Raw genomic sequence first — 17468 nt, 5'->3', positions numbered from 1 at the left:
CTCCAAATTTCTCATAAATCATGACCTGTCCGTCATAATTCGATATAATTCCCTGGTCAGACAGCCAACCTTGCAACTTCACCGAACTGAATTTTTACCTTAAAGAAACGTGTCGGCAAAAAAAGAAGCGTATCGGCAAAAAGAAATGCGTATCGCTGCCGATACGTTATAAAGGCCTGGGGAGAACCCTGAAGGGGTAGACAAAGGGATCCGCTGATCCCAGTGTTATAGGTGTTATACAGTAGATCTGGATTCCTGGAAACATCTGAGGTAAACCTTTAAAAGCACTAGCAGAGTTAATAAGTAGCAATAGGGTTTCTATGATGTACTTGTCTTAGAGCTACTACTAGTATATAAGTTACTTGTGGGGATTTTTGCAGTGTTCGCTTCGTCCTTCGAATCTTTATAACTCTCTATTAAACCATAGTCCTCCAACTGCAGTGCAGTATTGCTTTGCATGTTAGGAACTCGTACATTACGTAGCCAAGTATACTGTGAATAGGGCTTCACCATTCTCAAATATAGTGTTGCTTCTCATGTTGAGACATGCTGGACTGCTGAAGATGTAAAATTACAATGAATGTCCTTCAAAAATTCACTTAGGATGCCAAGCTAAATTGATAATAATGAATGTTATTTATTAATTGGTTATTCAACATACATCTCAAATGAACCCATTTTTTTTCAGGACGTGTATATAGGTGATCCAAGACATCCATGCCTAGACAACTTTATAGAGGATTATGCCTCACTGACTGCTCCACTATTAGAACTGACCAAGCAAGATGTGAAATTCCGTTGGTGAGATGAGGAAGAAAAAGCCTTCGAGAAATGCATTAAAAGAAACTATCACCAGCAGCAAAACAATGGCCTTCTTTGAACCAGGCAAACTAATAATACTGAGAACAGAAGCCAGTTTTAACGAAGGGTTGTCAGCAGGACTGTTCCAAGAAATGGACAAAGCAGAGCAGAGCACTGACAGATACAGAGAAGAAATATTCACAGACGGAAAAAGATGCATTGGCCGTAAGATGGGCAAAGTACAGGATGAGAATATACCTACAGGGTGCTCCAAAGGTCAATATTATCACAGCACACAAACCATAAGTATCCACCCAGGTTTAACAAAGTACAAGCAAAATTACCATCGAGAATACAGAAATGGGTGATGGACTTCCAAGGTGTTGACCATGATGTGGTATATGAGCCAGGAAAGAATGATGCAGACCTTCTTGATTATCTCTCCAGACAGCCACAGCCACAAACGGGTGGTGATAGTACAGAGAGGATGATCAGATGGATGGTAAAATCTGAAAATGCAGTGATTCTCAAAGAGATAGCAGAAAAAACCCTCACTGACCCAACACTAATCAAACTTGGAGGGAGAATCTCAACAAGAGATTGGAATCTATACAGAAAAGATGAGGAGATTGAACCATACTGGCACATGAGAGAAGAATTTAGTATTATTGAAGGACTCATTTACAGAAATGACAGGATTCAGAAACTTCAGAGAAAAGTTATCCAACTTGGACATCTAGGTAAAACAAAGACCAAGAGAATGATGTGAAGCAAATACAGAAAATTCAGTTGATGAGATGCCACAGCAAGTGAAACGGTGATCATATTGAAGAACCAATTTACACCAGACCCAAGAGAACAATCAGACAACCAGCTTACTTAAAAGATTATCTATTAAAGAGACAGTTCAATCAGGATGAAGGTGGATCGCTGTCTTGAAAAAAAAAATAATCTGAGATATTTTATATTTACTTAGGATGAAGGCGGATCGCTGTCCTGAAAGAAAAGTAATCTCAGAAAATTTGTATGTACTCAGGATGAAGGCAGATCGCTGTCCTGAAAGAAAAATAATCTCAGATATTTATATGTAATCAGGATGAAGGCGGATCGCTGTCCTGAAAAAAGTGATATGAGATATTTTATATTTACTCAGGATGAAGGCGGATCGCTGTCCTGAAAGAAATGTTATCTCAGATATTGATATGTAATCAGGATGAAGGCGGATCACTGTCCTGAAAAAAGTGATGTGAGATATTTTATATTTACTCAGGATGAAGGCGGATCGCTGTCCTGAAAGAAAAATAATCTGAGTGAATTTGTATGTACTCAGGATGAAGGCGGATTGCTGTCCTGAAATAAAAATAATCTCAGATATTTATATGTAATCAGGATGAAGGCGGATCGCTGTCCTGAAAAAAGTGATATGAGATATGTTATATTTACTCAGGATGAAGGCGGATTGCTGTCCTGAAAGAAAAGTAATCTGAGATATTTATATGTAATCAGGATGAAGGCGGATCGCTGTCCTGAAAGAAAAGTAATATGAGATATTTTATATTTACTCAGGATGCAGGCGGATCACTGTCCTGAAAGAAAAGTAATCTGAAATAATTTGTATGTACTCAGGACGAAGGCGGATCGCTGTCCTGAAAGAAAAATAATCTCAGATATTTATATGTAATCAGGATGAAGGCCGATTGCTGTCTTGAGGAGAAAAAAATAATCTGAGAAGAAATTCAGAGAAAAGTTATCCGACTTGGTCATAAAGTTGGACATCTAGGGAAAAGAAAGACCAAGAGAATGATGTGAAGCAAATACAGAAAATTCAGTTGGTGAGATGCCACAGCAAGTGAAACGGTGATCATATTGAAGAACCAATTTACACCAGACCAAAGAGAACAATCAGACAACCAGCTTACTTAAAAGATTATCTATTAAAGAGACAGTTCAATCAGGATGAAGGTGGATCGCTGTCTTGAAAAAAAAATAATCTGAGATATTTTATATTTACTCAGGATGAAGGCAGATCGCTGTCCTGAAAGAAAAGTAATCTGAAATAATTTGTATGTAATCAGGATGAAGGCGGATCGCTGTCCTGAAAAAAAGGATATGAGATATTTTATATTTACTTAGGATGAAGGCAGATCGCTGTCCTGAAAGAAAAGTAATCTCAGAAAATTTGTATGTACTCAGGATGAAGGCGGATCGCTATCCTGAAAAAAGTGATATGAGATATTTTATATTTACTCAGGATGAAGGCGGATCGCTGTCCTGAAAAAAGTGATATGAGATATTTTATATTTACTCAGGATGAAGGCGGATCGCTGTCCTGAAAGAAAAGTAATATGAGATATTTATATGTAATCAGGATGAAGGCGGATCGCTGTCCTGAAAGAAAAGTAATATGAGATATATTATATTTACTCAGGATGCAGGCGGATCACTGTCCTGAAAGAAAAGTAATCTGAAATAATTTGTATGTACTCAGGACGAAGGCGGATCGCTGTCCTGAAAGAAAAGTAATATGAGATATTTATATGTACTCAGGATGAAGGCGGATGAATGTCCTGAAAGAAAAAGTAATATGAGATATTTTATATTTTCTTAGGATGACGGCAGATCGCTGTCCTGAAAAAAAAGTAATCTGAAAAAATTTGTATGTGCTCAGGATGAAGGTGGATCGCTGTCCTGAAAGAAAAGTAATCTCAGATATTTATATGTAATCAGGATGAAGGCCGATAGCTGTCTTGAGGAGAAAAAAAAATCTAAGAAGAAACTTCAGAGAAAATTATCCGACTTGGTCACAAAGTTGGACATCTAGGGAAAACTAAGACCAAGAGAATGATTTGAAGCAAATACAGAAAATTCAGTTGATGAGATGCCACAGCAAATGAAACTGTAAAGTCGCTATTGACACCTCAGGATGGCCAAGTCAGTAATGTTTATGACTATAAGGTATTTAATATTTAAAGTACTTTTAAAGACCTCTTTTTAAAATAAAAATTTTAATTATGAATGCAATAATTTCCATAGTTTTGGTAATTGATTTGCATGCCCTTATAAATGAAAGTGAAATATATATCAGTTTAATTATCTTTATTTTTAGCAGTTATGTCTGTTAAAATGACTGATATGGAAGGTGGTGGCTTCCAACTGGACAATGTTATTGTGGATAACCTGAGTAAATGGTAAGTGTTCTCAAGTTTTCTTAAAGGAAGAAGAACTGTTCATTTTGGCTTAAAAGGAAGTTTTCCTGGGGTAAAGGACGGTTTTCTATAATTACCATTGGTTAATACATTAAAAAATTTTAGGTTAACTATTAATGCCCAATATAAAGACATAATTATTAAACCCAGCATATAATTTTACTTCTCCAATATATTGAATTTATAAATGTATCTGTTCTGACATCTGTTCAAAGTTAGTGCAGTAGCTTTTCTTAAAAAGTTTATTTTATTTTTTTAATATATTTAAAGGGATACCACCTTTTAGCTTGAGAGTCATATTATTACATAAGTGATTATAAAAATAAATCAAAACTTTATAAAAAATTGTGGGCTAACTTTGAATGTTGGAACGGATTCATAAACCATTGGTAAGTATGGGAAAATCGTCATTTACAGGAGTATATCAATATATGAAGGTCCACATATGGTCCACATTGCTCCTTCAATTCAATTCATTTCATAAAATCTAGATGACATTTTCTAGGTGATTTTGAAGTATACCTTATGGTGATGATAAGTAAGACTGTATGGCTTCTTGCATTGTCCAGTTCAAGTGGTTAAGTTCAATTACTTGTAATTATGCCCTGTCCTCAGTAACTGTCAATCATTTTTATCAGATGAAAGACTTCAGGCCTACCCAACTACCAGACTCGGCACCTACGGTTCCAGAATTAACCAGTATATCAGACCACACTACCCGTTTTCAAGGTGTGTGTCAGATCGCATTTCAGAGTATCATACCCCATCACAAATTTTGTAAGCCTACCTGTCATCCGGGTATCGTGCCTCGTTTTCGTCAAGTAGGAGTCGTATGAAAACAACAACATGACGACAGACGACTCCCTCAATCAGGGGGTGGAAACGCGCTACTTATATGATAAAGACAAGCCTAGCCGTCAGTACCGGTTATAGTTTTGTGACCTTGAGGAGCAATTAGGTTTGATCATAGCGGTTTATTCTGGATCCGTAGGTGCCGAGTCTGGTAGTTGAGTAGGCCTGGACTTGCTCTCAATCTGTATGTAAGGAGTGTATTTTGAGACTTTTGTCACCTACTGTCTTCAGGAGTGTTGGATTGTACCAGGATCTGTTTACAGACTTCTTGTCACTACTTCACCTACTGTCTTCAGGAGTGTTGGATTGTACCAGGATCTGTTTACAGACTTCTTGTCACTACTTCACCTACTGTCTTCAGGAGTGTTGGATTGTACCAGGATCTGTTTACAGACTTCTTGTCACTACTTCACCTACTGTCTTCAGGAGTGTTGGATTGTACCAGGATCTGTTTTACAGACTTCTTGTCACTACTTCACCTACTGTCTTCAGGAGTGTTGGATTGTACCAGGATCTGTTTTACAGACTTCTTGTCACTACTTCACCTACTGTCTTCAGGAGTGTTGGATTGTACCAGGATCTGTTTTACAGACTTCTTGTCACTACTTCACCTACTGTCTTCAGGAGTGTTGGATTGTACCAGGATCTGTTTACAGACTTCTTGTCACTACTTCACCTACTGTCTTCAGGAGTGTTGGATTGTACCAGGATCTGTTTACAGACTTCTTGTCACTACTTCACCTACTGTCTTCAGGAGTGTTGGATTGTACCAGGATCTGTTTTACAGACTTCTTGTCACTACTTCTCCTACTGTCATCAGGAGTGTTGGATTGTACCAGGATCTGTTTTACAGACTTCTTGTCACTACTTCACCTACTGTCATCAGGAGTGTTGGATTGTACCAGGATCTGTTTTACAGACTTCTTGTCACTTTCACCTACTGTCTTCAGGAGTGTTGGATTGTACCAGGATCTGTTTACAGACTTCTTGTCACTACTTAACCTACTGTCTTCAGGAGTGTTGGATTGTACCAGGATCTGTTTACAGACTTCTTGTCACTACTTCTCCTACTGTCTTCAGGAGTGTTGGATTGTACCAGGATCTGTTTTACAGACTTCTTGTCACTATTTCACCTACTGTCATCAGGAGTGTTGGATTGTACCAGGATCTGTTTTACAGACTTCTTGTCACTACTTCACCTACTGTCTTCAGGAGTGTTGGATTGTACCAGGATCTGTTTTACAGACTTCTTGTCACTACTTCACCTACTGTCATCAGGAGTGTTGGATTGTACCAGGATCTGTTTTACAGACTTCTTGTCACTACTTCACCTACTGTCTTCAGGAGTGTTGGATTGTACCAGGATCTGTTTACAGACTTCTTGTCACTACTTCACCTACTGTCTTCAGGAGTGTTGGATTGTACCAGGATCTGTTTACAGACTTCTTGTCACTACTTCACCTACTGTCTTCAGGAGTGTTGGATTGTACCAGGATCTGTTTTACAGACTTCTTGTCACTACTTCTCCTACTGTCATCAGGAGTGTTGGATTGTACCAGGATCTGTTTTACAGACTTCTTGTCACTACTTCACCTACTGTCATCAGGAGTGTTGGATTGTACCAGGATCTGTTTTACAGACTTCTTGTCACTTTCACCTACTGTCTTCAGGAGTGTTGGATTGTACCAGGATCTGTTTACAGACTTCTTGTCACTACTTCACCTACTGTCTTCAGGAGTGTTGGATTGTACCAGGATCTGTTTACAGACTTCTTGTCACTACTTCTCCTACTGTCTTCAGGAGTGTTGGATTGTACCAGGATCTGTTTTACAGACTTCTTGTCACTATTTCACCTACTGTCATCAGGAGTGTTGGATTGTACCAGGATCTGTTTTACAGACTTCTTGTCACTATACTTATACTACTTTCAGTCATGGCAGAGCGCCATTTGGTCAACCTAGATGATGTGTTTCAGTATCTGCAGGAAGGGAAAGGAGATGCTGGTTGGAATGCCAACCACAAGGCATCAGTTAGGAGAATGGCTAAGAACTATACACTACATGTAGTATGTGAAGGTAAGAGGATGATGTTCTTTCCATTTGTATGAATTTTGGTTTAATATTCAAATGTTACTTTCTTTTGGAATCTGTACCTGTTCTGTTATTTTGGTAAACATGGTAAAAAACATGACCTAATTCCCTAACATTCATTCAACAATTTAAGCCTGTGGTATGAAATTATTTTGAAAAATCTGTGAGAAATAGAAAAAAGTATATGTTGTTATATAATCATGCACAAGAAATTAGAAAAGAGAAAATGTAGGTAGTTAAATATGGAGAGCCTTTTGCTTTTTGTAACTGGTGCCTTTTGTTTAATTTTCACTCTGCATTTGGTGTCCAATGAAGACAATTTTCATTTCTTAACATGCAACAGAAACAAATATTACCTATTAAAGTTTATCATAACAGCTTGGTTGTTCATATATCCCATAGTTCTGTTTTCTGTTTATCCACAAAGTACTGGTATTGACAGATGTGCACCTTTTCTAGTTGGTATTTTTATAGGCCAGAAATCTGCTATTATATGTGTAACTATGTGTAAATATGCACTCGTCACTCGTCTTGTCTTGTGACTTGCTGTGACTCTGATGCCCTCTAATTGTTCCTTTGTCTGTTTCTTTGTCTATGTCCCTTTGTTCTGTCTTCCCGCGTCTTTGTCATGTGACTTCTCATTATAAAAGGCATTGGCGCCATATTTTCAAATAGTGCTGAAGTTGCTGTTCTTCTGTCTGTTTCTATATGGTAAGTTGGATGTCATCTAGTTAATTTTAGTTATATTTTATCTTGTCTTTTGCATATCCAACTCCACTATACTATACTGTATTACATCGTTTTCTACTCTTTAGTTTTCAGACCAAGCCGTATTGGTATATCCAGCACTCTTTCTAAACGCCCTTGAATAAGATCAGGGTAAGCCGTTATAGCCTTTATAAACCGTAGTTATCTATATCAAATTTATTATTTCCTTATCATAGAGGTAAACTATAGAATTATAAGTTATTTGTTGTATGTCATTTTATCTAATTATATGTCACCTTTATTACAGGGTGAAAATTTTAGTTATAGCAATAAAGTCATTTTACACAACCAGAGAGTCCGTCTGTTACATATGTATCTTGTTTTAAAATAGTACAATTGAGTTGTTTTTCTATATTTTCAGGGTCAGAGATGTGTTATATCAAGAGTGGTGTAAGGAGGCTAGTAGTATTTAATGATGAGAAAAAGAAAAAATTTCGCGAATGTCATAATTCCCCTATGGGAAGCCAATTTGGCCAGAAGAAGACCCTGGGGCAAATTGAGAGCTTCTTCTATTGGAGAAGCATGGTTACATGCATCAACAAATGGGTATGCAGCAATTGTAGTCATTACTGTATGAAAGTACATGTATTGTAGTTTTTTGGAAACACTGTTGTATACCTTTGTTTTGTTTGGAAAGAGAGAGAAAGGGCAAGTATGAGATGAATTTGTAACAAGAAAATCGTAACACCTATAAAGTGGTGTGTTGGGTGAAAAAACACTAAGGCAAATAAACAATTTTTTTAATCACCAGTTTTGTATAAATTTAACTTAGTATTAAACTGTCCATCTATCATCTGTCCATAACTGACATAAAGTGACAGATTTTGTTTCTGATTGGTTTGTTGAATAGTATTATTCACTTGTTGTTTTGTGCAAACTTCTCTAACAAGCTGTCAAACTAGATTAATTAGTGCACTGTGGCCAGCATGAGCTACTACATCATTCCTTGTAATAGATATGCATTTTATTGCATTTTGCAGATCAAGATGTGCGACAAATGCCAGTACATGGAGAAGATGAGAGCAGCTAGAGGTACCAGTGTTGCCATGGAATTTGCCTGTGTTTTCAGTGTAATTTTCATTTTCTCAAATATATTGTCCGAAGAAGATTCTTTTCATTAGACACAGTCAACTGATTATAGCTTATCTCATATTATAAAAGTTGTTAAGCTTAATTTGTACAATTTTCAGAAACATATTTTGGACTAGATTTGACAAAATTATAATTATGTAATTAATGTTTAACTATTTTAAGTCATGGGATTTGCCAGTGTTTTCAGTGTAATTTTCAGTTTTTTCAAATATATTGTCCCATTAAAAAAAAAACACTATTCATCAGACACAGTCAACTGATCAGTTTATCTCAGATTACAAAAGTTGTTAAGCTTTATTTGTACAATTTTCAAAAACATTGGACTAGATTTGACAAAATTGTTAACATTTAACTATTTTAAGTCGTGGGATTTGCCAGTCTTTTCAATGTAATTTTCAGTTTTTTCAGTTATCTTGTTCTTTTTTCAGAGTACCCTTACCATGAAAAAGCAGGCAGTCAAAGACAGCACCAAGAGCTGCATTAAGTGTTATCCATGTGTACAATACATGATGTGTGGCAAGATTTAGGACACTGTCAAATATTGTGCTAACAGCAACCCATTCCGGAAACCCATTGTAAGGAGTAATCTGCATCTGGCATTAAGGAGAAGTAAGGAGAAGTCTTGTATGGGTATATATTGTTTTCCAGATAACAGTTATAGGTCATTTGCAACCTCCTACACAAACAAACTCAAATCATCACATTTGCTGTTTTTTTTTTTTGTTTTTTTTTAGAGTAAATAATACATTGCAATATTGAAATATTTGTTTTGGTTAACTCTCTAACTATTTTAAGGGGGAATGTAGGTTGGAGATTTTCTCTGAAAATAAAGGTCTTAGTTTTTTTTATTCCTATCACATTCATTAAATGTATCTTCAAAACGTCTTATTAATTATGCTTGAAACACAGCTCCAACTTCATCATGTGACATGGGACAAAAACACCATTTTTAAACACCTGATTTTCTCAGGCACCTGGACAGCTATAAATATGCTTTTAATGGTGTTATAACAATTGAACAAAGTACTACAAAAGGGAGTCAGGAATTTTTCTTTAGAGACTTATTGATGATTTTATCTATAAAAATGTGAAATTACATCAAAATATTAAAGACAGTCTCAGTGGGTTAGATTAATGTATAGAAGCAGGTTCTATGTAAAGCTTTGATCAGATTTGTGTTTTGTGAGATTGTTTATTATTATATTAATAAGTCTGGGTCACAAAAGTCCTGTTAAGACAACTAGAATAAAGAATTAGAAAACGAAAACTATTTATCATGATTTCGGAGCACAGCCAGAAGTACTTCCGGCTCAAGGTCACGACCTCGATTTTCCCACGCTTACGACCAATCACAGCAGGCTTCAGTCAGAATGAGATAGACGTCACGACTACACAGCGAAACTTGTCAGACATGTAAGTGCCGCCTGTCCATCTTTTCGGTACATGTACCGATCAAAAATAGACAACGTAAAGCCCAAAACGCTCTTATACACGTAACCAACTTTGTATGAGCACAAATATTGTCATTTATTGTGAACAGGATAATATGATAATCAGACACACTTGAGACCTGTGAAGCGCATACTCACGTGTCGAGGAGTAGTTTCGCCATTGCCTCGTATGTGAGTCCTAACTCAGCTTTAAGTGTCCTCCACCGCCCCACCTCCCTCCCAACATACACAGTCTGAGTGCTTCTTCGTCTGTCTCTAATTTTCTTTCGTATCTTTCGAACTGGAGTGGCTATTTTCTTTCGTCCCCTTTTGTCGCTCTCCTCTTCAGACTTGACGCGCGTCTGAGCCATGTTTGCTGTTTTGGCGCCAAATAGTAACATCCGGGTCTCAGCTGTAGTACTTCATTCATAGTAAACCGCGAGACTTAGCGAGAAATTGCGCGTTCTGAAGCCGTACTGTGAGGTGGTAGCTGAGTATTTAAGACGAGTCGTCTTTTATTATTTAATGGAACTTAAAAACGGTATTAGGAAGGTTCATTTTCTCAACGGTTTTGGATAGGATATACCTTGGTCATTATGGGGAAATTGGTGAGATTTCCAGGAAAATTCATTTTCGTGCTATTTTAAGGGTTTAACGCGCTGAGACTGTCTTTAAGGAATTTTCTCTTTCAAAGTCAATAAATTGGAAAAGAGAGGATCAATCAAAAATTTTTAAAACGTACTTGTAGTGCATACTTTTCTTTCTAAGCTTGGTGAATTTGATCTACCTCAAGTGTACAGGTAGACAGTTAAAGCTTGCTCCGATAACGCTACATGTATTTCGTCAATCTTGAAAGCAAAAACCCTTCAGGGAGGTTAATTGTCCAAAATAGCAAATTAAAATGTTGACAGCTTTACCTGCTATCGTTCTGATGATCGCGAAGATAGGTACTCTATAGCCGGTTGAAATTAGCTTGCTTACATGCATTTGGATGTCAGAAGATCTTATTTTTGTATCAATCTCACCTTCTGTTAATAACTTCAAGGGGTTACCGCTAGCACTGCCAGAATGATTGACAGGCAATCAAGTAAGCTCTAACTACTCAACCAATCAGTGGCCACATCAGTTGACGCTGGGGCAAGTGTTAGGGATGCGCTCTAGGATGTGCACACAATATAGCATCATCGCAGGCGGTCTTGTCCACATTAGCTGAGCAAAAAATGGTTCAAAAACAGGGTCGTGTTACAGGACGCCGATCGGACCATCAACAACAAGAAATAGATGCAACCATGCAGGCAGGGCTTGTTAGAGGAAATGTGTAATGTTGTGTTTGTCAGAAATTGGGATAATTATTGAAGAAAAAAACCATGTCGGCCTTGAAAGTGCATACATGCATCTAGAACTGTACCTCGCAGTATACCAGCATTTAGGTTGAAAATGCTAGGGCTTATTCTCCAGCTCATATCTCATAGCTGAAATGAATAATTCTGAAAAATCAAAATGTTATTAATAATACAGCCCTCACGTGATCTCAGCCTACTGTTGTTCACACAAAAAAAGGAGTCTAGCCATATCATTAGCTCTGTTTGCTTAGTATTTTTTTGCACATGTACTGAAATTTTACGCCACTCGATGAAAGGTTACGCTAGGATATGGGCTCAAGTCTTTTCAAAGCAATCTTGTATATGATTCCAGTCAGTATTTGACGAAATGTTTACATTGATTTGCTCAGAAAAAGTCCAAAACACAAATTATCACCATCATCACCATCGTAGAGCCAAGTAATCATTAGTTGTCAAGTTAAAGATTTGATAAACATGCACCTCGTTTCTAGGCCCAAGTTGCATAGATCTATAAAATCTGACGACTGTATAGAGCTGCTGTGGAAGATTGATCGATAGTTTGACAGTTGCTGTCACAGGTAGCAAGCAGTGGAATGTTTCTCTTTTTATCGTATCTCAAAATATTAAGAAGAAAATCAAAAATACATGTATAGCAACAAACAATTCAAGGAAAAACGTGTATTTTGAGAAAATCCAATGTCTCAGAAAAGATTCTCCTTAGTGGTGATCACAATCAAGAGCGACTATCAAAACAGCTTAAGCGGAACAATAGGCAATGCTTTGCCAATCGCTGTTTATGAAAAAGGGAGTGTGACATGTTCCTTTTTTATTGTTTGGCGAGTCGTACTGATGCTGCTAAGGTCCTCCCACCGAGTTTACCCATGCCAACGGCCCTTGGCAACGAAGGCTGGGCACAGACCAAGCCACCATATTTTCTGTTCAAAATGTAAAAAGGTTATTCAGTTAAATGTTAGATACACATTTAACCAATAATTAGACATAAAAAACCCAAAGTGATGATTTTTAGCAATATTTGGGTACATTTCCCTCTTAAGACATGGAATTTGCCAGTGTTTTCAGTGTAATTTTCAGTTTTCTCAAGTATATCATCCGAAGAACATACTTTTCATTAGACACAGTCACCTGATCAGCTTATCACAGATTTTTGTTGTTGTTAAGCATCATTTAAACAAATTTCAGAAATATTGGACACATTTTGTCAAAATTATTAACGTTTAACTATTTTAAGTCATGGAATTTGCCAGCGTTTTCAGTGTAATTTTCAGTTTTCTCAAATATATCATCCGAAGAAAATACTTTTCATAGACACAGACAAGTGATCAGCTTATCACAGATTTTTATTGTTGTTTAGCATCATTTGTAAAAATTTCAGAAATATTGGACAAGATTTGACAAAATTATTAACGTTTAACTATTTTAAGTCATGGGATTCGCCAGTCTTTTCAATGTAATTTTCAGTTTTTTTTTCAGTTATATTGTTCTTTTTCTAGAGTACCCTTACCATGAAAAAGCAGGCAGTGAAAGACAGCACCAAGAGCAGCACTAAATCTTATTCATGTGTACAATACATGATATGTAGCAAGATTTAGGACATTGTCAAATATTGTGCTAACAGCAACCCATTCCGGAAACCCATTGTAAGGAGTAATCTGCATCTGGCATTGATAGTAAGAAGTCTTGTATAGGTAAACATTGTTTTCCAGATAACAGTTATAGGTATTTTGCTACCTCCTACACAAACAAACACAAATCATCACATTTGCTGTTTTCTTTGAGAGTAAATAATACATTGCAATATTGCAATATTTCTTTTGGTGAATTCTCACTCTTCTCGTTATCAATTTCCAATAAACTTGATGCTTAAAAAAAGACATAGACAACTGATAAGATTATCACAGATTTTTATTGTTGTTAAGCATCATTTGTACAGATTTCAGAAACATTGGACAAGATTGGTCAAAATTATTAACATTTAACTATTTTAAGTCATGGAATTTACCAGTGTTTTTAGTGTAATTATCATTTTTTTCAGTTATATTGTTCTTTTTTCAGAGTGCCCTTACCATGAAAAAGCAGGCAGTGAAAGACAGCACCAAACGCAGCACCATGTTTTATCCATGTGCACAATGTAAAGTTAAGTGTACTCTTCCCTGATAATATATTTTTTTGTGTTTAATGTTACATTTTCCAAACTTTATGAATATGAAGCAAAATACAATGTATATTTTAAACGGAGAGCTTGGACAAAAGTGTCGATTGCATGTCGTTTCTGTTTAACCGCCAATTCAGGATCGCAGCATGCTTTCCCAACTCTGTGAAGTTAAGTGTATTGTTTCTTGATAATTAATATTTAAATGTGTTTATGTTACATTTTCCAAGTTAATGAATATAATAAAGCAAAATACGCTATATATTCTAAACAGAAAGCTGTGAATCACTGTTGGCCATTGTTGAATATTTAATGAATGTTTATCTTTTTTTTTCTAGTTCACACACACAATTTGACAGCTGTTGTACAGTGTCATGTGTCTCCATAGTGGCCTGCTTGATGTGGTCAGTTTGGGATGAAATTTATTGGACCTAAAGTGGAGTAGTGACATGACTTCCCTCAGGTCACCCATTTCCAAGATGGGAACAGAACTGATTGCAGGTAATACACAAAATAAACACTTGGTTTTGTTTTACAAGCTATGTAACACAAAATTTGTCTCTTATCCTTCCCCTATAGATCAACAAAACAGTGATCATATTTTGTGTTTTTTTAAAATTTAATAATTTTTTTTGCACTTCTCCCATCTTACTCCTCACAAAATAAGGCACAGCCACCTGGTATAGTTATCCCAGATTTCTAAAGTTATTGTGTTTAGTTAGTTTGTTTGCAAATTCCACAAATAATCCAAGCAGATTTGACAGAGTTCTGTTGATTTAACTGTGATCAGTCTGAGATTGTGATAGTTTCAGCAGTCACAATGGTGTCCAGTAGCCTCCAAAAGACAAGGTCATTTTTAACTTATCACATTTCAATCACCACAACTCCGATGTGTGAAATAGACAGGAAATGGCAGCTGCAGGAATATCCTTTCATCTCACCCAGTTGTGGAAGACACAACAAGTTTCAGGATGAATGGGTTGTGAAGAGCCAGAGACATGACAGCCATGGTAAACAGGTAACTGGACTTCTTGCAGGTAGTACATAAAATGAACGTCTGGTTTTGTGTTAGATGTAAGAATAGGTTATTGGTTTTCTGTTTTTCCTCTGTAGAGAAAACAAACACCAATTATCACAGTTTTTGGACTCATGTGGTTTTTATTGTGATTTGAAAAACGTGGATTACTTTTTATTCCACTGTTTTTTTTTTCATTTATTTTAATTAAATTGTAATGTGCATTGTACTTTTAGTCTCAAGTATTTTTTTGGTCCACACCTTTCATACAATAAAGATTGTTTAGATTAAACCATTTCATCTTATATGCACAAAACATTGTTATACAAAATGAATACTTATCTTAAAATATCTTTCATGTGCATTTTATTATTTATATATAGTGACTGAAGGACATGTAACTTGGTGGGCTGAAATATTGGATATTCATTTGCTTCTGATCATCAGTGGATGATTGTTTTGAATGTTTTATTTAATTAACGTTTATCTTTATTCTAGTTCACGCACAGTTTGACAGTTATACATTGCCATGACAGTAACTGGACTGCTTGCAGGTGGTACACAAAATTAACAGTTGATCTTGTTTTGTTGAGAAACAAACACCAATTATCACCTTTTTTGTTTCATTTTCTCGGGGTGTGAATATTATTTGTCATAATTTAGAATTTTAATAAGTAATTTTTTATTTTTTCTCACTTCTCATCACAAAATGTAAGTCAACTAGTATCAGGCAGCTGACATATTATATTACAGATTTTTAAAAGTGTTAGGCAATTTGTGTGTAAATTTCACAAAAATTCAAGCAGATTTGGCAGAGTTCTGATCATTTTATTTAGATCAAGAATTGTGCCTGTCTCAGCAATCACATTTAAATTACCAAAACACAGATGTCTGCCATATAAGGTGGGACACTTGGCAGTGCACCATAGTTTAATAATTTTCAGAACTGACGCAGGTGGACTGTCAGTTTCTTGTCTTTTATATTAAAGTGTTAGTTTGGTCAATCATTTATGAGTTTGTTACACATACCTATAAGCATTTCCTATCGTTGAGAATGTTTTAAATTGTATATAAATTCTTAAAATATCAGAACATCATTATTTGTGCTAGTCGCCATTTTGACTTCAAAACGTTCCCAGAAGGCAGAGTTGTGTGACCTAACCTAGTCACTATATGGACCACAGCTAGCCCACAGTTCAATATTAATAGCAGGTGCTCTTTGTTAAACACATGGTAGTTACTTTATTTATGAGTTTTATATATCATTTTATTGGCCTATCCCACCTCAAATGTTTACATATTCATAAGCTTTGACATTGATGAATAGAAGTAGCTTGTTTGAGATTAGAACTTAAAAGTAAAATGTTTCTCATCGTGACAGAGGAAAAATAGTGGAAAGGGAAGTTTGGCTTGTATGTTATAAATTTGCATTTCGCTTATTTCTTGGGCACTAAGAAACAATATTAAGTGTTCCCTTAATGTTCTATAGGATTTGAAGGCTTAGACTGGGTTCCCACAGATTTAGATCGATCCATCTGATAAGCTAATCTCAGATTATTAAAGTTTTTAAGCTAAAGTTGTACAAATTTCACGTAAGTTGGACTAGATTTGACAAAATAATAAAAGTTTAACTATTTTTTGCCAGTCATTTCAATGTTATTTTTAGTTTTCTGGAATATATTGTCCGAAAAATTACTTTCATTACTCACAGTCAACTGATCAGCTAATGTCAAATTTTTATTGTTCTTAAGCATCATTTTTCAAATTTCACAATTATGGGGCCAGATTTGTCAAAGTTATTAACTTTTAACTAATTTAAGCCATGGCATTTGCCAGTGTTTTCAATGTAATTTTCAGTTTTCTGTATATATTGTATGAAAAATCACTTTCATTGCACACAGTCACCTGATAAGCTTATCTCAGATTTTTATTGTTCTTAAGCATCATTTCTACAAATTTCAAAAACATTGCAGCAGATTTGTCAAAATTATTAACCTTGAACTATTTCTAGCCATGGAATTTGCCAGTATTTTCAATGTAATTTTCATTTTTCTGGAATATATTGTCAGTTGAAAACAATTTTATTACTGTCAAAAAATCTTTTGTTTTACATTATATTTTTTGAGTGGCTTTGTTTGGTAAAGAGGCAGGTTGCTTTGGGAAATTGGCACGATGAGAAATCATTTACAGTAATTATGCTGTTCCTTTTTTGTCCATTTTTGGTGACATTTGCCCCATAAGTGCCAAACCGTATTTTTGTTTAACATTAAATTTACTGTGTAGGTTTGTTTGGCAAATAATGTTTTCAAAAACCAGCATGATCAATTTACATTTATGGTAATTGTTCTGTTTTTTTTTTCCTTTTTTTTTTTTTTTTAATATTTTATTTTTCACACATTAGCATTTTCAGTGGCTTTTATTGCTGATGAAACTAAATTACTTGCTAGTTTTTTTCAGTGTCCATGTTACCTGTAGTTCATAATGTAAGAGGGTAGGAGTGATTATGCTGTTTTAAAGCATTATGTGATAGTGCATCAGAATTGGCCAAAACATTATTTGGTACACTCTTTTCTGCCTCTGAACATTTGTCAGCTTTACTGCCTTGTTTCCTGTATGGTGCCTGTATATTTGTCAGCTTTATTGTGTAGTTTTCTTACATTGCTGCTGGTGCCTTGTCAGGCCTCTGTCTTTTAAAAAATTA

Source organism: Lingula anatina, chromosome 1 (assembly GCF_051362555.1).
Source record: "Lingula anatina isolate TDL-2025a chromosome 1, LinAna3.0, whole genome shotgun sequence".
NCBI lineage: Eukaryota > Metazoa > Brachiopoda > Lingulata > Lingulida > Lingulidae > Lingula > Lingula anatina.
Note: the sequence above shows the minus strand (reverse complement) of the source record.